Here is a 23,818-nt window from a genome sequence, read left to right as displayed (position 1 = left end):
AGGCAGTAGACCTCACGTGCTGAGGGATCCTGGCGACAGATGGGGCCCTCCGTACCTCTCAGGATGGAGTCACCAATCACGATGACGCGACGCTTCCTCCTCTTAGGCCTCTTGACTCCCGCCACCCGCACAGGACATTCTGTGCGCAGAGTCTCCTCCCTGGTATCTTCCACTGCTCCCTCCTCCTCCTGTTCCTTTCTTTGATTCAGTGAAAATCTTGGTGTGAAACATACTGTACTCTTATGTAATGGCACTTTTCCTCAAAGCTTGAAAAAAATAATTGAAATCAGAATTTGATGCCTTTCTTATCACCCTGTGTCATTATTTCACCAACACAATCAACACATTAACATTCAACTAGTAATTACTTGCAACCTATAAGGTCATGTTGTATGATAGCAGATATGTCCAGTGACATTAAGTCACATATTAATCCTGCTAAATTATGTATCAGCCACCAGAATACATTTTTGAAGCTAGATTCAAAACAAAGAGAAAAATAACTTACTGTACCATGAGTAGTGCTGTAGCTGCTAAATTATACTGCCTTTGTTAATAAGGCACATAACCAAAAACTGTCAATAATGCAAGATTAAGTGACACTAATTAGACTGTAACTTGTAAGTAAATGCAATTACATTTGAGTCTTTACAGAATTACATTTCCTAATGCAGTGGTTTTTTTAAAGCTGCCATACTCATGGAAATTCAGCCTTTAGCTGAAGGTCCTTTAGACTTTGTTACTATTGACCATTTAGAGATAGACTGAAGCCATTATTACAGAATTCCAGTCAATTTTTCAGTTCATCTTTATTTCTATACTGTGTGTACTCTGTAATCTTTTGAAAAAGCTACTGTTGGAATCCTTCCCTTTAAAGGTGTTCATTTGGAAGGCAAATATAAAGTTGTTGTTCAAGAGCTGGGCTTAACTACCATCCTGTATTGAAGGGGATTATTAGAAATAGTTAAATTCTACTAAGAAACCAAATAACTGAAACAATTACAACCTCCATCACTGGTATGTCATTCCTTCCCTTTCCCAAAACAGAGACATGTGTTAGATACACGAGACCAAAGGTGAATTCATTGGCAAATTTTTTTCTGAAGCTTTGTGTGTCTGGGAGAGAAACAGAAAAGAACACAGAAACTGAGAGTAGAAAAGCCACAGATGCATTCAGAACAGGCACTGGGAATGTGTGCCTGAGATGCCTAGGAAAGAGTGCGTTTGGGATAAGTGCTGACTGAAGAGAGATGTGGTGCTGTGACAAAACACATAGGTTCTTGTTTGATGCCTGTGTTCACAGAAATAACACTGTGTAGATTCTTAGTAAACAAAAAGCATTGTTTCAAAGGAACACTTGAATTCTTTATCAATAGCTCTCCCTAGTAGAAACAATCCTCTAAACCCCAATTTTTATAAACTAATTGAGTTAAAAATTGGCACAGTATTTTTGGCATGGTTTGCTTTGCCTATCAATGGTTTTCAACCTGCCATCCAGGGCCCTCGGGGAGGTCCGTGGGCTGTCTAAGGGCGCTGCAAAAAAATGACTATGATCAATCAAATGTATGTGAATACCCACTTACAATCCAAAGGGATTCACACCTCCATTCAAAATCTCCAGAGGGATACACGCTCCTTTACAATATTTCCTAAGGAGTCCACAAATGAAAAAAAAGGTTGAAAACAAGTGTAGTAGATAAAATAGAAAGAGGGAGAACAAAGCATCTTGGGGGTAATAACTGACACTGTACCTGCACCTGTTACCCATTTAGCTGTTTCGGTACTATTAATGCAATGTGCAACTTATCTCCATGGAGGGAAAGGAGGGAGTGTCCAACCCAGGGAAGGATACCCTTTCCATTAGTAACAAAAATCTTACACTTAAAAGTTGTTAAGAGACAATGCCAAAATAAAAATCCTTTATGGCTCCAATCTTTAAGGAATGCCAGAATTTAAAAGGATGAACAGAAGGAAACCTGTGCTGAAAAAACCTAAAAGATGTGTCTTCAGATCAGCATTAGCTTGAGTGATCAACAGGGATCCGGGTTTTCCATTTGCCACAGAAAAACTCAGAAAAACATGGATTTTTCTTCTTTAAAGATGAAAAACATGGGAAGCGTTCCATCCTCAAAGGGGCTGCTTGGGGCTGGGGGAGTGGGAGAAGACTAATCACAGCCAGGAGGCACCACATGCATGTATGTGGCAGGCAAGCAGCATAGTGGAGAGCATCTATGGGGTAAGTCTATGGAGAAGGCCTAGGTGATGCAGGGGGTGGGAGGTGGGGAGCAGGACAACAGATTGAGGCAACAGCAGTGTTCACACTGAGCCCACATGGTGAGGGAGGGAGAAAAGAAGGGTTGGTGGCTGGTACTGCCCAGCCAGGTTGGCGTATGGAATCTAGGACCCAGGGCAAGGGCAAGAATGTGCAGCTACAGGGCTCAGCCAGGGAGTGGGACAGAGTGATGGGCACTTTGTCCAGGTGGGGCTGGTGGTGGGGAGGAGGCAGCTCCCCATTGCTAAGCACACTGCCGAGGAGAGGATGGGTGCCATAGGTGATGCATTGCAGAGGCATCAAGGGGCTTTTGCCCCTTGCCCCCAGATTTTTTTCCCCACAATAGGGCATAGGGCTGCAGTCTGGCTGGACCAGAAGAGCCAGGAGCCACCTCCTAGGCTCAGCAGGTGGGACCCAGTGCAGGAGGGTGGAGCAGGGTAGCAAGACTAGTGGCCACTGTTGCTATTGCCAGGACCCCTGTGCCAGCTGCACTGTCAGCAGCATGATGAGTAATGGACTGTGAGGGGGACAAACCTCCTTCTGCTGCCAGCTGCTTATACACCAGGCTACAGCTCTGCCCCTGAATGAAGGTAGGGTGGATGACAGTGTGCATGGCCTAAGGGAAGCAGCAGTGATGCCAGTGATCGGGCCATGGTGGCAGGCAGGCAGGCAGGCACACAAACAGCCTGGAACACAAGCAGCTGGCAGCAAGAGGAGGTCAAGGAAGTACAGCCTACCACTGCAGTATGTTACTCCTTGTGCTGCTGGTGGCATGGCTGGCATGGGGGTCCTGATGGCAGTGGCAACAAGTCTCACTGCCCTGCTCACCTTCCTGAACTGGGTCCTGTTCCAGTGGAGCTTGAGACAGCCCCTGCCCATGCAGGTCTGGCCAGGCTGCAGCCCTATGCCTCCCTGTAGGTGCACAGTTCTGGGGGGCACAAGCACCCTATGCCCCCCTGATCTATCTCCTGTGGTATCAACTATGCTTGAGCACCCCCTATCCCACACACTCCCACCCTGCACCACACACTGGGAGGCTGGGACCTGGGAACAGGGGCCAATAGTTTGGGAGAGGGGCACCTGCAGACATGGGGTGCTACAGGTTCTGAGTGAAGGGCACTGGTAAGGATGGGGGCTGTGGGTCAGAAGTGAGGGGCTCTGGCAGGGCTGGCGGGACTGTGGCTTGGAAGTAAGGTCACCAGCATATCAGTGCTGCTCAGCCACACAAAGCAGTGGGGGAACAGCACCAGCTGGACCCACATCCTGGTGAGCAAAGCAGGCAGGAGCAGCTCTGATGTTGTATGATAAAAATAGGCAAATTGAAACATCAAAATATATAGGTATTTATAATTTACTTTAATGATTGAGGCACTGGTAGGCTTCCAAATTGCTTTAAAATTGTAAATAGATGAATAAAACATTGTGTTCAACTCAAACATATATATAATGGTTTCATTTTAACTGTGAAAAAACACAGATTTTGGTTTTTTCATTAGAAAATTTTGGATTTTTTGTCAAAGAATTTTGGATTTTTAAACAGGGAAAACAAGGATCCTTGGTGATTGGCAAAATAGTCCTGCGCACCTGTGGGAGCCTAAATCATATGCAAACCCCTACCCAAATTTGTGTCCTGCCCCAATATTTTGCTCTTTGTGTGTCACTATGACTTCTGGTTCCGTGGTTCTTTTTTTGCTGTAAGATGAATGTCTCTACGTTTCCTTTTCAAATGAACTGTACAACTTCTCTATGCTCCTGAGCACATGGACAAGAACTGCGTAAAGGCAATGAAGTACTAAGAACATTTCATTGATTTAGTCTGCATCTTCAAAAGCCAGGTACAGACATTACACTTTTTACGGATACACATGATTGGAAACCAGTCTATACTCACAGCAGATGGTATTTTGGCACACATAGATTGGTTTAAAACTGGCAGAACCTGGTCCAAAATCCCCTCCCCCCTTCCCCGCAAGGGCAAATGTGTTTGCCCTGTTTCCTACCAATCAAAATGATGCTTCTTACAGAAAAACGTGTAATTTAAATAGATTATGCCTTGGCCTTTTTGACTGCCTGTACTTACCCAAAGCGAATGGGTACCTAAGTCAAAGTGTCACCCTGTATGGAAAGATAAACCTGAGGTCTAACATCCCTCAATCTGTGCCATCTAGGCTGACCTAAAACTATTACTGAAGTGAGAGGTTTTTGTGTGTGAATGAAAGGAAGAGGCCAGGCTAACAACACAGTGAAGACATATCCAAAGATCCACAAGAGCATTTGAGCTTGCTAAAACACTGTAAACTGATTCTATTCTGTTCTAACTTACTTAAGTATAAGATGATATGAGCCTCAGTATGCACATCACATATGTGTTGTTATAAAATTCCCCTTTCTAAAATCAAGGGCTTTGCCTGAACTGCTAAATACAATTATTTTAAGAAGGCTGTTGGTCACTAGCATGGAGCATGAAGGGAGGAAACAAGTTCATGCAGGGAGAAAACACTGATCACAAGATGAAAAAGAGACTATTATGCATGGGGTAGCACTGCCATATCTCATTCTGAGTGGAAAAATTGTGAGATTCTAGCCCAAAACCAATGGAGTTATAAAACAGAACATTCTAACCTGTGAACATGATTTGCCCAGCCTCTAAAGTTATTGATAAACTGATTACTACTTTTACAGATGTCACTTTATCATAACTGTCAATAAAATGAAAAATAAATACAAGTGATTAGGAGTAAGGAAAGAAAAAAAGAGAAGGAATAGAAAGATAGCCTTAAAGAAACACTGGGAATGGAAAAAGAAATTATCATTGCAACTACTATTTTTGACAGATATTGGCTGTAATCATTATTTTGACAATAAAAGCTTTACTGGACTACATATACCACTGAATTTGTTCCTATGAATTGGAATTAGAGACACTATGGGGGTGTACACATTTACACTTCAAAAATAGTACTTACCTTTGTTGGAAACCCATGTTACCATCCTGGTAAGCAGTTAATTTTCAGTACAGATACACATTTAAGTAACATTTAGCAATCTCCTTAGGGTAGCAGTCAGTTTTATTTGTGAGAGCATGAGATTAAGAATCAGTATTTCCACTGGCTTTTATACAACCTTTGGCAAGTCATTTGATTTGGGGGAATTCCAATGAGAATACCAACTGTAAATAAACTGCCTCAACTTCTCATACAGATCCAATCAAGAGACTCTTTAATCTCTCTGAGTCAAATTGGAACCCTACAAATCAATTCAGAGAGATTCAGAAAGGTTCAGCAATTTGGACATAGACACAACTTTAAATCCTTTTTCTACATACCTCAGGGTACCCGGCAGCTTGTGAATGCGGTGATGGTGGAGCAGATGGAGCATCCTTCAGGAGTGCAGGGGCTCCCCAGCATGCTCGGCAGCAGACTTAGAAGTGGACCAGAAGCACCAGGTCCACCAGGGAGCGCACTGTGCCCCCCTTCTGTGCTCCCCGACTTGGCAATTGGTGCCTCCTGGGGCTGGGGGGGCACATGGGGTTCCCCCACAGCTGATTTCTGAACCAGGGGGACTTGAGGGCAGGGGGCCTGGCACACTCCCTGGTGGACCAGAAGTACCTCCGGTCCACTTCAGGATTCACCACTGAGCTCATGGAGGGCCCCTGCACTCCTCTGGGATGCTTCATCTGCCCCAGCATCGCAGCATTCACAAGCCACACCTGGTACCTCGAGGCACGTAGAAAAACCATTTAACGCTGTGTCTATGGCCAAATTGCTGATTCTCCAAATCAGCATCAAATCTTCAGAATCAGATTCTGCTGAATCGAATCGGGGACAGTGATCTGAATCAACAAATCAAATCACTATCCCCAGTTCAGGCCAAATCTAAATCCAAATCAAATACTGCCCGTTTTGCACACCCCTAGTATGCACACATTGCTAGGGCAGTCTACAGGAACAAAATGAAACAGGATTTACATCTCTGGGCTGCTTTCCTTACATTTCTAAACTCATCCAGTTTTATTAAAATAGATAACTATAAAAAAATGTTTTCTACTTCATGCTGTTGAAGCTATGAGAGTATAGCTTGTTAGACAGCATAGACAATATGGTACAGAATGTCTGGAATCATAAGCTGTAACTTGAAGGGAAAGAAACCTCATCTGACTATCAAAATTCAAAGGAGCAAACCCTAATGTTTCCAGTAATAATACTGGCTTTAGAATCAAAACTGTTGTTCATTTTCCTTATATTTGATTAAAATCCTTGTCTGTCCATCGGTAATCTAGCTATAAACACATACTCAAGAAAAAAATAAGGGGAACTTAGCAGTTCTTGTTAATATAAATTGTTCAGTCTACTACAAAAAATATAAAAGGAAAGGGCAACTACTTTGTTAAACAACTACTATCTGTAACCCTGAACTGGGGAGGACATATTTATTTTAGGGAAATGAAAATCAGGCAAATATCTGTAGGCCCCATTCATTCAAAAACTATTGCATGTTAAGAAAGATTTCCTCTCCTCTTTTCCATGTTTATCCATCCCATAAAGTCTTTAGAATCATAGAAAATTAGGGTTGGAAGGGACCTCAAGAGGTCATCTAGCCCAACCTCCTGCTCAAAGCAGGACAGTCCCCAGCCAAGACTTTGTCTAGTTGGATCTTAAAAACCTCCAAGGATGGAGACTCCACCACTAGAACAGTCTAGCACCATCTTCGGAACCAACCTTCAGGTAGTTGGAAACTGTTATTAAATCCACCCTCAGTCTTCTCTTCTCCAAACTAAATAAGCCCAGTTCCCTCAGCCTCTTCTCAGAAGCCACGTGCCCCAGCCTCCTGACCATTTCCGTTGCCCTCTGCTGAACTCTCCAATTTATCCACATTCTTTTTGTAGTGGGGGTCCCAAAATGGGACACAGAACTCCAGATGTGGCCTCACCTGTGCTGAATACAGGGAAAGACTCACTTCTTACAATCTGCTGGCAACGCTCCTACTAATGCAGCTTTGTATAGCATTAGCCTTCTTCACAACAAAGTCATACTACTGGTTCATATTCAGCTTATTGTCCACTGTAATCCTCGGATCCTTTTCTGCACACCTGCGCTTAGCCAGTCAGTCCCCAGTCTGTACAAATGCATGGGATTATTCTATCCTAAGCGTAGGACTTTGCACTTGTCCTTATCAAACCTCATGAGATTTCTTTTGGTACAATCCTCCAATTTTTCTAGGTGTGTCTGAATCCTAGCCCTACCTTGCAGCTTATCTACTCCTCTACCCAGCTTGGTGTCATCTGCAAACTTGCTGAGGGCACACTCCATCCCATCTTCCAAGTCATTGGTGAAGATAGTGAACAAAACTGGCCCCAGGACTGACTGACTCCTGGGCACTCCACTTGATACTGGCTGCTACCTAGATGTTGAGCCATTGAATACTATCCTTTAAGCTTGACAACCCAGCCAGTTTTCCATCCACTTTAAAGTCCATTCAACCAACCCATATTTCCTTAGTTTGTTTGCAAGAAAGTTGTGAAAGACTGTATCAAAAGCCTAGATAAAGTCAAGGTATATCACATCCACTGGCCTTCCCTTATCCACAGTGCCAGTTAGCTCATCAAAGTAGGCAATCAGGCTGGTCAAGCATGACTTGCCCTTGGCGTATCCATGGAGACTGTTCCTAACCAGCTTCTCCTCCAAGTGCTTAGAAACAGGTTCCCTGAAATGCATTCTTTGGAAATGCATCTATGATCTTTCCAAAGAATGAGGGGAGACTGACAAATCTTTAATTCCTGGATTCACCTTCTTCCCTTTCTTAAAGATCAGTATTATATTTAACCTTTTCCAATCAGCTGGGACCTGTCCTGATTGCCATTAGTTTTCAAAGATAATGGCCAGTGGCTCTACAATCACATGGGTCAACTCCATCTGCACCCTTGAGTGCATTACATTTAACCCCATAGAGTTGTACACATTCAGCTTTTCTAAATAGTCCCTACCCTGTTCTTTCACCATTGCTGGCTGCACTTCTTCTCCCCAACAGTACTTCAAGGTGCAGTAGCCTGGGAGCTAGCCTTCACACGCAATGTTGAGGTAAAAATGGCATTGAGTACTTCAGCCTTTCCCACATCACCTGTCACTAGGTTGCCAACCTCATTCAGTTAGGAACCTACACTTTCCCTGATCTTCCTCTTGTTGCTGACATACTTATAGAAACCTTTCTTGTTACCCTTCATCTCCCTTGCTAGCTGCAAGTCCAGGTGTGCTTTGGCCTTCCTGACTTCATTCCTGGATGCCAGATCTTATAGTCCTCCCCAGTTGTTTGTCCAAGTTTCCACTTTTTGTAAGCTTCCTTTTGTGTTTTAGCTCACTGAAGAGTTATGTGCTAAGCCAAACTGGACTTCTGCCATACTTGCCAGTCTTCCTGTCCATTGGGATGGTTTATTCCCGTGCCCTCAGTAAGATTTCTTTAAAATACAGTGAACTGTCCTGGACTCCTTTCCCCTCCTCAGACTGGGCTCCCAAGGGATTCTTCCCATTAGTTTCCCAAGTGAGTCAAAGTCTGTTTTCTGAAGTCTAGGGTCCTTACTCTGCTGCTCTCCTTCCTTCCTTTCTTCAAAATCCTAAAAGTGATCACCTTGTGGTCACTGCTGCCCAAGTTGCCACCCATTACTACATTCCCCTAGTTGGCTCCAATAACACTTGTACCAGGCAGTAGTCCCAAACACTCTTAAAAAACTTCCTGAATTGCCTGTGCACTGCTGTATTGACCTCTGCAGTCAGGCTGACAGAAATCACCCATGAGAACCAGGGCCCATGATTGGGAAATTTCCCCTAGCTATTTAAAGAAAGCCTCATTCACCAGATCCTCTTGGTCGCACAATGTCACCCTTATTGCTCTAGGTAACATCCCTCTAACATAGGCCTGCTGACCATCTCTGGGCTAATCTCCAGTTACATACTGGAGCTCTGAGCAACCACATAAAGTGCAACTCCTCCTCTTCTCCCCTGCCTGTCTTTCCTAAACAGTTTATACTCATCCATGACAATGATCTAGTTATGGAAGCTATCCTACCAAGTCTCTGTTATTCCAATCATGTCACAGTTCCATGACTGTGCAAGGACTTCCAATTCTTCCTGCTTATTTCCCAGGCCCCATGCATTCCTGCACAGACACCTAAGGTAACTGGCCAATTCCCCTACTTTCTCAGAAAGAATGAGAAGTTCTCCACTGTTGCACCCTACTGCTTGCTCTTTGTCCATGTCTCCTTACTTACCTCGAGGCTGTGGTTTCCATCCCCCCAATGAATGTAGTTGAAAACCCTCCTCATTAGGTTAGTGAGCCTGTCAACAAAGATGCTCTTCCCTCTCTTCACCAGGTGGATCTCTTCCTAACAATCCTTTTCCTTGGAACAACACCCCATGGTTGAAGAAGCCAAAGCCCTGCTGGTGATATCTTCTGTGTAGACATGCATTGATCTGCAGGATGCGTCCACCCCTGTGTGAACCCTTCTCCTTGATTGGAAGGATGGAAGAGAACATCACCCTTCACCCTTGAGCCTTGCTCAGGGTAAACTTTTGATCTGCTCAGGATTACCCTTGGCAGCATCACTGGTGCTCACATGGATGAGCAGCATGGGGTAGTAATCACAGATCCAGGCTCTGGGGAAGCAGCAATGCTCCTGAGACAACAGGTCAGACCAGCAGATGTATGGCTCCATCCCCCACAGAAGGGAATCTCCACCCACCACCACCCATTGCTTCCTTTTGGTGGCAGTGGTCTCAATCCTCCCAGGCTTGGGGATGCCTGGCCTGGCCTCTTTCATTAGTGGAACACATTCCTCCTCCACTGTTGCTAGGGCTCTGTGTTTGTTCCATAGGCAAACCACTGCAGGTGGAGATGAAGACTTTTGCCTTCTGACAGAGGTCACAAGCTTCCTGTGATTTCATCTCCTTTTCTTCCTCTAGCGCTGCCTCTGAAAGTCCTTCCTTCATAGTCCTAGATGTCTCCTCCAGCATCAAACTGATGAGTCCTCATGGCAAATGACAGTTCAGAGCTTGGCCACCTCCTCCTGTAGCTCTCTTACTTGCTACCTGAAGGACATGTCCAGGAGGCACTGCTCACATCACATGCACTACCCCACCTGGCTATCACTGAAAGGAACCTGCAAGCCACAGCCCCCACAATGCCAAACCAAGACCTGGATGGAAGCCTCAATGGTGAGCTGTCTTGGTCAGACAGATACTTCACAGGTGCAAGCAGAACAAAAGATGGCAGTAGCAGTGACAGTGACTCTAGCATTGTGACATCTTCCAGACTTTTCTCTGTCTCTCAATCTACCACCTCTCTGTTCCTTCCCTCTTTCCAAACAGACTTTCCCTAGGAAAATCCCCTTAAAGCTTACCTGTTCACTGCTCCTTGGTCCTGAAAATTTAAGAAAGTGTTTTCCCTAGAGGCTCCTCTACAAAGAAGGAGGCAGCAAGCTGACCTACAAATTGACTTGCAAACTGCCCTGTTTGCTGCCGCTGTTCATCCTCTCCACTTGCCCATTTGTCACTTTTACCCAGATTTCTCTTCAGGACACGTGACAATTCCCCAGCTGTTCTATGGTTGTTATTTGTACTCCAAGGGCACCTAAGTATCTTTGAAACTGGGGGCTATTTTTCTAGGTGCCATGCTAAAAAATTGAACTTGGAATTAAAAATGTAATGAGGCAAGGCAGGAAAAAAGAATGATTATTAACAGAAGGGAAGATGAGGCACAAAATTGTTTCCGAATGTGAGAGAGTAAGTTTGTGACTGAGCTGAGCTATAACATCACATTTGCTTAATTTCTCTAAATAGTTTTGACTAAAAGACCATCTGCCTTCAGTGGCAGTGGAGATAGATGTGATGATACCATTAAAAGAATGATTATGAGTCCTACCATTGAAGTAGATTGAAGTAGATACTTGTTTCTTGACAACTAAATGTTACAATGATCCTCCAGTGTACCATTGCTCCAGCTCTTCTAACCTGTTGATATACTTGTCGGTATACTTTTTCCCCTTTATGCGGCATTTCCCCTTGATGTGGCATTTATCAGGCTGCAGTTAGAGTACTGCCTCCAGTTTTGGGAGTCGTACTTCAAGAGGGATGTGGACAACCTCGAGAGGGTTCAGAGGAGGGCCACTCATATGGTTAGGGACCTGCAGGCAAAGCCCTGCGAGGAGAGATTGAGGGCCCTGGATCTCTTCAGCCTCCACAAGAGAAGGCTGAGAGGTGATCTTGTGGCCACCTACAAATTCATCGGGGGGGGGCAGAAAGGAATAGGAGATTCTATGTTTATCAGGGTACCCCTTGGAGTAACTAGTAACAATGGCCACAAACTGATGGGCAGCAGATTTAGGTTAGACATCAGAAAGAACTTCTTTATGGTAAGGGTTGCCAAAATCTGGAATGGGGTCCCAAGGGGGTTGGTGCTTTCCCTATCTTGGGGGTGTTTAAGAGGAGACTAAACAGGCAGCTGGCTGGGGTTGTCTGACCTCTTTCCTCCCCAGGGCAGGAGGTCGAATTCGATGATCTGCTAAGGTCTCTTCTGACCCTAATATCTATGAATCTATGTGGTTATGAACTGCACAATACAGTAATAACAGTACTCTGAGATCCTGAAAACACATAAAACCAATACACAAATACTAGAACACCCTTCAAAAATATGATCAGACAAACATACATACATACAAACTGTTTTTGGCTGGAGAAAATGAGTTCTGAAGAGGTTAAAACTGCATGAAAACACAAACATGTCTTATTGGAGTCAGGAGTAGAATTCAAACTTCCCAGTTTTAAGTCATAACCAGGGGCAGATCCAGGGAAGGGTTTGGGAAAGGTTGCAGTTGTACCCCTTTTTGATTCCTGATCCACCCAAGTTTTAAAAACGACTGTCTGACAATGGCAGCAGTATTACTATTCAGACAACTTTAAAGGAGACACTTGACTTCATGGCTTTTAATCTACCTCAATTCTCCATTCCACAGGTGTTAATGACCCTTTCCTTCTTAAATGGTCTTAATGTTCCACTAATCAAGTTATTCTTTCTCTGCAATTTTGCTATTTGTTCACTGCTCATGATAATGTAGTTCCTATTAAAAACAATTTTCAGGGCTGTGAAATTCTAACTAAAAACATTAACTCATGTGAACTTTAATTCAGGCGTAGAAATAATTTTCAAGGCACTAGATGCCTTGTCAAGATGCTCAAGGAGGTTGGATTTTGGTTTATGAATCTGAAGGAGATATACATTCAATTCTAATAACTACAGAACTAAAGAAACAACATTTTAAAATTATTTTTGCCTAATTTGTTGCATTTTTTATAAATAATGTATTACACAGCAAATTACTACACATTCCAATAAAGTTATATTTGTTTTTTACTTTAATCTTAAACTGAATAATATAACCCTACGGTATTACTAAAGTTTCTGGCTTCTTTTTGACCAAAAGAGAAATGTGTTGCGTTATATGCGATGACACATCATGCCATCTACACCTCTCTTTTTCAAAATCCTAGATTTGCCAATGGTAATAACTGAAATATCAAGTTTTAACTAGTCTGTGGAATGAATTAGCTCAAGATACGCTTAACTTCAAGGTTTTAGCAGAATTCTAAGAACTGAACTATTAGTTGGCAGTCGGATATCCATAGTAACCAAATTAATTCTACTGAACTCTGTAGATCCCTTCTGATTTTTAAACAATACAACTAGAGTCAAAATTTAGTCCAATGCCAGCCAGAGCTTCCTGGGCTGGTGGAATAACATTAAGAAGATTGACTTACATACAAACAGGGATAGCTGTCTTACTATTTGATAATTGTTTTCAAGGTTTTTTTCCCTTCCACTTTCGATTCTCTACCCAAAGGCTGAAGTATATTCATACGAGAAAAGGAAGCAAAAGTATCTTTACATAATGTATGCAAGGTTTATAGGCCCCTGATGGAGATGAAACTGGACTTTGTTGAAGGGCTTTCTTTGTGCCACACTGTTCTTCAGTACAATGACAACTTGAAGTTTTGTACTGTAGGGTGAATACTGAATAGTCACATTTTTTCTCCATTTTTTTAAAGGATAATATTCATTCAATAGCACAGCACCAGAAGTACATAATTATAAAGGGTGAAAGGAGTTGCATTCAAATTACCCATGAGTCCAAAAGCTTGGCTCTGTATAATTACTTTCAAATTATTTCTGTCAAACACACGTTATAGTTCAGTTAGTCATTTATATTTTAAAAAGAAAATTAAGAAAATCAAGAAAGAACTTATTCAGAATTTTTAATGAGAATAGATCGTTCTTTAAGAATAAACTAGGGTTTTCAGAGTAGAAATAAGATCATCAAATTAAGTACATTGAGTTTTTTGGAAGACAGATTTGCAAGCTGAACTTAGAACTCCACCACCCAAAATGCATATTAGTAATCCTGATATTTCTTCCAAATGGTGACCTCTGTACATACAACTTGAGATAGTAATATGTTTTTCTATTAAATCTTTGCATATTTTTAATTAATTTTCTTTGCTATGAATTTCTAGTCTGTTCTGCTTTCACATCTAACAGTGAGCAAGAATTTATTGAATTATAATGCTGTGAAGTAAGTTGGATTGACAAATTTTCATTGGTAAGACCCATACTAGCTCTAGTTAATTTTACTTCCTTAGATATAAATTAATAGTAAGTCTAAAAATAATAAATACAATTCTTTACTGTGCTTGACAAACTTCTTTTGATGGGTCAAAAGGTCTAAATAAAGCTACATGCATCCCAGTCTCATTGGAATAGTCCCAAAGGATTTTCAAATGGAGTTTTGTTCCAAGATTTTGTTTTTCCCCTTGGAAAAATTCATATCACCCTAATACAGTACTAGTGAACTCCATACTGAAACTCTGTATGGAGAGCAGTGTTCTGGAAGCAGTGTTCAACCTGGCACAGAATGCAAGTGTATGTCAATAAAGTCTGTTGAGAGACAGAACTTACTGGCATATGTACAGTGCTGCTCTAAGGGAGGTGTGCAGGTGGCAGAAGCAATGGAGGACAAATTATATCTCAGCATAGCACTGCTTGATGCTGTAGTTGAGAGATATTTTGGTGGCTGAGTCTCCCATAATTTTGGTAGCTTTAGATCTAAATAATATATATAAGGTTAAAAGACTAGTGATGAGAACAGTTGGGTCCCAGGCTCAGAGACAAACTAGGCCAGTTTTCTCTGTATGCTCAAATCATTTCATAGAGGATGAGGAAATTTCCTGTAGCACATCTTAAACCATGATGTTTCCTGAGCACTTTGCAAGTTCATCAGGGGGCTCTACAGTGGATTACTCCATTCTTGTGTGTGTACCCCTACCAGGCACAATGCAGCGCTGAACTATACATTATAAATACCATTTTATTTAACTGAATGAAGGGAGAGAAATATTTAAAATACTTAGGCCAGGTACAAACATTGCACTTTTTCTGATATAAGTGATCAGAAACCAGTCTATACCCATAAAAGAACAGAAGTTTGGCACATAGGTTTAAAAATGGCAGAACCTAGTCTTAGATTTGCTTTCTCCTACCAAAGGGCAAATGTGTGTTCTGTTTGCTACTGATCTAAACTACACTGTTTACAGAAAACTGTGCAAGTTAGATAAATTCCAGCTTGGGCTTTTTGAATGTCTGTACCTGGCCTAAGTTATAAGGTGATGCATCATGGTATAAATGTGTCATATAAATCTATCATGTGTTATATAATTGTAACAGGGAGCTGAATCCTGGCCCATTATGTTCAGGATCCTGGTGATAACCAGGTGGGCACAGAGTGGAGAATCCTGTCGAAGACCTATTTCCCCACCAGGAGACTTATCAGTGGGCTGTGGGAAATGAGTCCCTTTCTTAGGGACAAGCAGGTTACCCAGAGCCAGCTGAGCTTCCTAATGACCTGGAGGGGCTCGCGGCTGTGGCCAGCTGCCATGCCAGCGACCGGGCCGAACCTGGAAGTGATTAGAACTCCCTGTTCTGAAGATCCTCCAGCTGCAGGGGTCATGGGAGAAAGGAGCCACCAGCGAGTGGATCTCACTGGAGCCAGCCAGTTTAAAAGTAAGAAGGCAGAAGCCCAGTAATTGCCTGGAGCTGGGAATGTGAGCACTGTCTCCTAGCCTGGAGTGGTGAAGACCCAAGCAGAGGTGTGGATAAAGGGTTGACAGCAGGGTGTTGTGGCTGCTGACCTATGCAGCTTGCTGATTGGAGCTTGACTAAGAAAGATATCAGGCTGAAGAGGTATCGTAATGGGAAGCTCAACCACATGATGGAAGACGGTTGGTATAAGGGATATCAATCCTTAGAACTGGGTTTGACCCTGGCCTCAGACTGTTTCTGGGATCTGACTTAGGAAGGTGCAAAGAGGGGAGTTCCCAGGGCCAATTAAGAAAAAGTAAGGCACTGGTGGGAGGGCTGCACTCAAATAATGAACCGTAATAGTAACTGAGGAAACAGCATGAAGCCCAGGAGCGCATACAGCCTGATGGCTGGGACCAGCTCTGAGGACCCTCTTCTAAGGCCAGGGTGTTTAAAATCCCAGGTTCACTACATGGAGTGGTGAGGATAGGGTGTAAGGCAGGTTGGAGCCCTATGAAGAGACTCTAGCTGTGAGAAAAGTTTGTAGTCCTTCTCATCTTTTTAACAACTACTAGCTTCCCTTGCCATTTCCATCAAGGCGTGGTGGCCAAATATAAGAAGGTGGATTGCAACTCAGATCCAGAGATGTGGAGTAAGAGCTTTCTGCCTGCAGTAATCAAAACACCTCTCAAAATCTCTTACATCATGATATACAACCATGTGCTCCATATATGACATTTTATAGAAAAAACTAATTTTAGAAACTTTGTCAAGTCTCAGACTCTCTCAATGTTGTTGTTGTGCTTTAAAGCTAGGTTCTCTGAGGCCCAAAATACAGGCAGACTGTAGAAGTCTCTAATATTTATTTAAAGCCATGCAATACAGATAATATCACAGAGTTATCATCAGAGATGTTTTGCTCAACCAGAACTGGCAACAAATATCTCCCAATGGTGGAGATGGTAATGCAGGACTTCTGGATTTTTAGGTTCTGTACCCCTTCCTAACCTTGATGGGGTACAGATGTTCCCATCTGTAGTGTACACTGTCTACACTGGAAATCAAGGACAGATCCAGAGTAAGTGCAATGGTATGGAGAGTTATGTGTCTCAGAAAAAGATCCAAAAGACCCACATGTTGAATAAGGGCTTTCTAGACATAGTTAATAAGAAACATTTAAAAAGGCATTTTTAAAATTCTGATGTTTAACTTCATGTTTAGTGCCTTTGTCCACCCAAGTCCAGTGTTTAGAACCTTCTTTTGAGTGTTGGTGGCTAGAACTATTTTTTTTCAAAGAAATGAGGAATGTTTCCTATTTCCCTTTAAAATGTAGCCAGGGTGGGGATGGTGACAGCAAGTTTGCATTTTTATGTACATAGCCTAATGGTTAAAAAAAATATTACCCATGGAGGCAGAGATCTGATTATAGTCCTTCCTCAATCTGAAGAATTTTAAAGCCCACATTCCCTATCTTTCATAATGATAGTGTCTTAAATACTCAGCTGGAGACCTCAAGAGAAGGAGGTGCCCCCATCCAAGCCTATAACTGGCTTTTCTGACTCTTTTTTTTTATCCCTGAACATTCAAGCTTCTGATAATCTAGACAACTCAGATTCAGTTCTTACCTCTGCAGTTTTGTTAGGGAAGATAGAAGTCCTAAGTGTATAAAAAGGGGCTGAGAAGCTCTCCCAAAAAACAACCATTAGCTGGTTTGCAAGGACTGTCACTTTGTAAGGTCATGAGGGGCCAGGATACTCTCTCAGAGCCAATTTTGCATTCTTTTTTCCTAGATTATAAATTACTTTAAGGACATATCTACACTATACAGGCATCGTATTTGCTTACTCAGGTTTTTGCCGTAACGTCCCTGCCATCCAGAGTGAGAACCCCTCAGGCAGATTTGGAGGCATTTTAAGCCCAGGTGGTACGATTCGTTTCTGCTTTAACTGTGTTTGAAACCTACTCTATCAAGCTAAATCTTTTGCAGACTCCAATCACTTCCCAGATTTCCTCCTAATAGGCATAACATGTCTCCTTTTACTGAGAAAAGGGATTTCAGCACAAATAATCATAGGACAGGGCTAATTTTGGTGCAGTTGGCTGTGTGTGGTGGATTCCCAGCACTGTGCATGCTGTGTAGACCCCAACTCCCTGTTATGTGGTCTACAGAAACATCACATACCTCTCCTGCATGATGCCCTGGACATTTCCCCACTGCATGACAGAACGAGAGGCATCTGATGGCCTATGTGCAGACCAGGGACCACCAGCCAGACAGCCCTGCCATAGGATAAATTCCAAATATATATAGGAAGGTTTATAAACAGTCAAGGGATGATGACACAGGTAAAGCTTTGCAGTGAGGACACTTATATGGCCTAGGCTAGCCTAAGTGATCAGATTCAGGTACCAAACAATTGGGTTAATTATGAACAACAAATGCAGTCTGCGAGGACAGAACAGCATTTTAGCCTTCTTGTGGTGAGAGAGCGTTTTTGGGATGTCACCTCTTCTCAGTCAATGAGCTTTGCAAGCTCATTTTAATAAAATTGTTATGGCAAGATTTTAGTGCATTCTCTGATCTCTTGCAAGTAACAACCAGACCAACTGATTCACATTTCTCTTTAAAATTTCAAAAGCATGTAATTTGGCATGAAAGAAGCCTATCATAATGTTGTGTATTCTAATGAAAATGTTGCATGTTCTACCGTATCAGTGTTGTGTACCACAAATTTTGAAGGGAAAAAAGCTACCAAAAAAATAAAAAGTATATAATGGTGCATGTCTATCTATTAAAGACCCAATCATTTTTGTGTTGCTGAGCAGAACATTTCTTTTAGTTGATTAGACTGGTGTTTTGATCTGTCTCCTTGGAGACCTGCTTTCTGTAATTAATTAAGATAAAGGAATGGACCCCAGTCATTAGTATCACTGAGTACTTGTGTGGGTGCTATGATTATGCAGCTGGATTTTTTATGGAAGAAAGTGCATAAATTAGTAAAACAAGTGGGTGCTGTCTAGCTCTTTAATACACAACAGAATTTTGATTGTAAGCAACTAGAAACCTATTATACACGTGACAAAGTTTGTTCACTTAGGAGAAGTGCTAGACATTTCTATACTTGATCTAGACAAAACTCACTTGGTTTTAAAGAAAAATGTGAAACAAAGAAATTTTATTTCCCATTGCAAATATTTAAAATACCAATTGAAATAAAAAGAGTCTCATTTTTTAATCTTTTTTTTTTTCTATATAACCAGGCAGATGAATATATTTGAGACTTATTTATTAGTCTTCATTGGCCTATAACGCTGAAAATGTATTTACTGCAACAATTCAGGATTGTGTGCTTTTATATTACGAACAATTTGGTTGGTAAGGTAAAATAATATCTCTTCCTGGGGGTAAAGAGAAACAGTGGGAAGTTAGACTTAGGTGAATCACAAATTAATTTTCTCAGCTTCAGTGCTCGATTGTCTTAGATGACATGACTATTTAGTGTTAGCTGGTTTAAGTGTGAAAGTCATAATATAAAGTCTGACACATTCAAATAGAAAATAGACAGTATTGTAATTAGGCTTCCCATTCCTGGTGTCTTGAGGTGTGAAAAAGGAGGCTTATTCAGCAGAGATACATTATTGTATTTCTCTAATAGGCGTATGTCAAAAAATGAATTTAGAGCATGCAGAACAAGATTTCTCATTCCTTCTGAAACTCATAGCAATGCAGATTGCTCAGCTGACACTTGGCTCATGAAGCTTATGGTGCAAAAGGGATGTTACCTACCTCTTCTTACCTGTTTCCCAAAACATGTTGTACATGTATTTCAGTTCTTCCATTTTCACATCCTTAACCAGTTACCTCATTAAAACAACATCTGAAATAGCTGCTCCCTTAGTGGCTTCCTTATTTCTTCTGAAACAACAAAAAAAATGTCCTCAATATATTCCAAGAATCTAATAGACTGCCTGCATCCTGTCACACTTTTCCCAACAGATACTTAGGTAATTAAAGCCCCCCCATTCCCCTCCCCCACTCACCTCCCACCCCATTACCATGAGGTGCTGCTGTTAACATATTCTTCCTTGTTATTAAAAAAAAGGTCTCATCCAAAACCTTCTCCAATTAGGTGTTCTATAACAGATCCATAATGTAAAACCTGTCATTTTCCCCTTTGCACAGAGCTTAAACAAATCTGCCTATTGTTTCTTCTTGAACTGTGTAGCAAGTATGTATATCCTTGATGTTCAACAGAAACATAACGCTCCCTCTCTTTTTATCTGCCTGTCCTTTCTGAACAAGCTATTCCTTACTTTACTAATATTCTAGTTGTGCACTTTGTTTTGTCAAATCTTTACTCATGCCATAGGTTTCATTGTATACATGAGGATTCTGGGTCTTTTGCTCTCTATTCTCTTTGGGTTTATGTATAGGTGTCTCAAAGATTCAGGAGGTAGCTCAGGTATTTTTCTGCCTCACTTACGGTCCTATTTGCAGTTTCCCATTTCCCCATGCTCTGATATTGAGGTCCTTACCTGAATAATTAATTTGGTTTAAAAGTCTTTCGTATGTCCTGAGCTGCCTCTACACAATTTGAGTGAGTAAGAGTCAACATTTGGAAGAAGTTTGATTTTTCTGGCATTTGTCCAGCAAGTAATCAGGAATTTCTTCATCCTGCTCAAGGGATAGTAAGTAAAGCTCTTGGATTCTTTTGAATCTATGTTGCTGTTTTCAAATGAACTGCCCACTCCCTCCCCCTGCATTTTCTCTGAACATTCAGCCAAGAATGCTTTAAAGAGCCTTAAAAACTAGAAATGACTGTAGTCTTTGTTTAAAAATGCATTGTCCTAGAGAGATGAGGTATGGGGGATACATTTTAAGTACATTCAGACTCTAGTAATTCATCTGGGGGCACTCATTGTTGATAAATGGTAAAGTGTTGGTTGTCATTTTTGATTATATATGAAAGAGACTGAGACAAAAGGGAGCAGGATGTACCTACTCTCCTTTTCATTCATATCAGCAGGTGATATCATCACAGGCCACTTCTATTCCGCTTTTGGGTAAGGGATGTCTTTCTATCCACTCCATTATCTGAAAGATGCAGGTCCTAGAAATAGGCATTGTCTTCTTTTTCTCACACTTAGCCCTCCCAACAAACATAGGCTGAAGGAAACCCAAGATAGTCAACAGTGCAAAATAGAGCACACAGCAGAGGAAACCTGCATTTCTTGTTTCTTTGAGCATCAAATTTATCTAAGGAAAAAGGGAGTCACTGCTTTTAATGAATGCTAATATTCACAATGAACAATGAAATTGTTTTACTGGCTGCTTATTCACAGAAGAGATTAGGGGCATAACTAATATATACAACATTCCATTAAGTAATCTGTTTTATATTTAAATTTCCATTATTAAACTAAGTAGATCATACTCTAATCTTGTAAAACTACTATTATCAGGGTAGGATAATTATAAGTCTAATATTTGAAATGAAAGCATCTGTATCACAATTTTAACCATCTACAAAACCATAGGCATATTTGATTTCAGTATTTTGAAATCCTTTATAGAGATTAAATTCTGAATTATTGTAGAGTTTATTCTGAATTAAATGTGCACGAGTCAGAAGCCAGAATATAAAGAACACTGAATCTTTTATGGCCATATATAATTGCTTAACCTAAAAAAATGCAGCATTTCTAAATTAAGTGCTTCAGAATATATAAAAACATACCAATTTTTATTTCAATATTGATTAAATTAGAATTCTAAAATATAGTAATTTATACAGCTTAGACCATTTAAAGATTCCTTTAAACCCCAAATAAACCAGATTTAAAAATCTAGAGAAAAAAAGGTTGGAACAGACTGAAGAGAAAACTGAGTTTCCAAGTGAATAGCCTTTTACCAAGAATAATTTGTCACAACCCTTCTCTAGTTTAAACCAGGACAGCTGTGTAAAGAACCTAAAGTATTTGTTATATAACTAGCTGTAGTATATTGGTTGGCAAGGATGGCTACAGAATAGATGAGGAGAAAACTAAACCAAAAATATAAAACATTTTTACACATAGATCTCAGCATACTAAGCAACAGCTCCATGCACACTGTCCTCCCATGACCTAAAAGCTCTGGAAAGGATCTTAATGACAAGATAGTGATAACCTTAAATTAACAAACAAACAAGAGCAGTTTGTCCTGGCTCTGGTGAGAGATGCACACACAGAAGCCTGTTGAACCCCCAAAGAGCCTAGGTACCCCAAGAACCCTCCAGTGGGACCCCCAACCCAGACCTCCAGCACAGCCAGAGGTAGGTGGGGCCTGTGGCAGGGAGGGAGGGACCCCAACCCCAGACAGCTGCGGGGCAGCTGAGTTGGAGCCAAGGAGGAACATGCCTCCCCCCAGCTCTTACTTGGCCCAGCCCACAGGAAGCCACGTGACCGGAGCCTCACAAACAGGCCACACAAACAGGCACATTTTTCTGCCCGGTGTGTGAGTTAGTGCAGGAGTGTTAAGGCAAGAGGGTGAGTGGGAGGGCCTGAGGCCCTGCCTTTGAGCCCCTAGGGTTGGTAGTCACAGTTAGCCAGACTACCACCAATAAAATGCAGATGGGCACAGGCCGCAACCCAAAGTTCCCCCCATCTGGCTCCTCAGAGACCTCTACCCAGACAGAGCCCATGGTTCCAGGCTTCACACAGACGGAGGCCCTGGCTCTTGGCTGCAGGGGCTGCCAGACACTTTTTCAGGCTCTAGGGACTGGGAGTGTGGCCACTTCCCCTTGTGAGGTCTTCTCCCTTTTTGGGTCTCTGGCACACCACCTGGAGAAGCTCCAGGCCTCAGTCCAGAGACTGTGTGCCATCAGGGATGGTGAGCAGGAGATCAACTCCTACTATCAGGCCCTTCATCCCCTGAAGGCAGAGGGTATACCACAGTCTCCTTCCAAGACAAGGGAGGACTCAGGGACCTCCCATGCTGTCCAGCCAAGGGGTTGGACCAAGGTCAAGGGCCCCAAGGCCCACCGCACCAAGGTCCCTACCCCGCTGGAGCTTTGCAACAGGTATGAACCTTTTGCGGCCCCAGCAGAGCCTGCTAAGCTGCCAGCTCCAGTAGACAGCACAAGCTTACCTGTAGCTACTATCCCCACTCTTCCTAAGACAAAATGCAAAGTGTTTGTTGTGGGAGATTCCATCCTGAGGAGGACTGAGGAGGCAATCTGCTGCCCCAAATTCTTAGCCTGAGAAGTCTGCTACTTCCCAGGAGCTCATATTGAGACATTGCAGAGAAGATCCCTGAGCTCCTCTGGCCCATTGACCACTGCCCTATGCTCCTTATCCACATGTGCATGAATGACACAGCTTGGAGTGCTCCCAGCTGGGTCATGAAGCACTACAAGGATTTGGGAGCAGGGTTGGAGGTGCAGGTGATGTTTTCTTCGATCCTCCCAGTCTTGGGCTATGGGCTGAGGAGGGAGAGGAGGATTGAGGTAGTTAACCAAAGACTGCAGCGCTAGTGTCATTGGGAAGGCTTCAGCTTCCATGACCACAGTCCACTCTTTGGTGAGATAGACAGTGAGCTGCTGGGAAGGGATGGCCTCCACCTCTCCCCTCTGGGGAGGAGGCTCCTCTCAGCCAGACTGGCTGACCTGTTCCACTGGGCTTTAAACTTAGCCCACCACCACTGCTGGCCCACTGAGCAAACCTTGCAAAGCCAGCAGGTCAAGGCATTTAGGGGAGCCCACTCCTGCCCCAACACTGGAATGAGTTGTGCCTGCCTGTACACAAATGCCAGGAGCTTGGGAAATAAACAGGAGGAACTTGTTCTCCTGCTTAAAACATTTAATGATGTTGTCATAGGGATAACGGAGACCTGGTGGAACTCCACCCATGACTGGACCACAGGTATAGATGGCTATACCCTGTACAGGATAGTTCTGTCCTTGGGCCAATACTATTCAACATCTTCATTAATGATGTAGACATTCGTATCAGAAGCGGATTGGCCAAGTTCGCCAATGACACCAAACTTTGGGGTAAAGTGTCCACACCTGAGGAGAGGAGGGTGATCCAGGCTGACCTTGACTGGCTCAGAAAATGGGAGGATGAGAACCTGATGGTGTTCAACACTGTAAAATGCAAGGTTCTGCACCTTGGGAAGAAAATCCTGCAGCATTCTTATAGGCTCGGCAGTGCTACACTGGCTAGCACTACAGATGAAAAGGACTTGGGGGTCATAACTGACTATAAGATGAACATGCGCCTTCAGTGTGATGCTGTGGCTAGTAAAGTTAGCAAAACGTTGGCTTGCATCCATAGATGCTTCTTCAGCAAATCCCAGGATTTCATTCTCCCGCTGTACTCAGCCTTGGTGAGGTCGCAGCTGGAGTACTGTGTCCAGTTTTGGGCTCCACAATTCAAAAAGGATGT

The sequence above is a fragment of the Crocodylus porosus genome, unplaced genomic scaffold (assembly GCF_001723895.1).
Source record: "Crocodylus porosus isolate Cpor-Errol unplaced genomic scaffold, CroPor_comp1, whole genome shotgun sequence".
NCBI lineage: Eukaryota > Metazoa > Chordata > Crocodylia > Crocodylidae > Crocodylus > Crocodylus porosus.
This window is presented reverse-complemented; position numbering follows the sequence as displayed.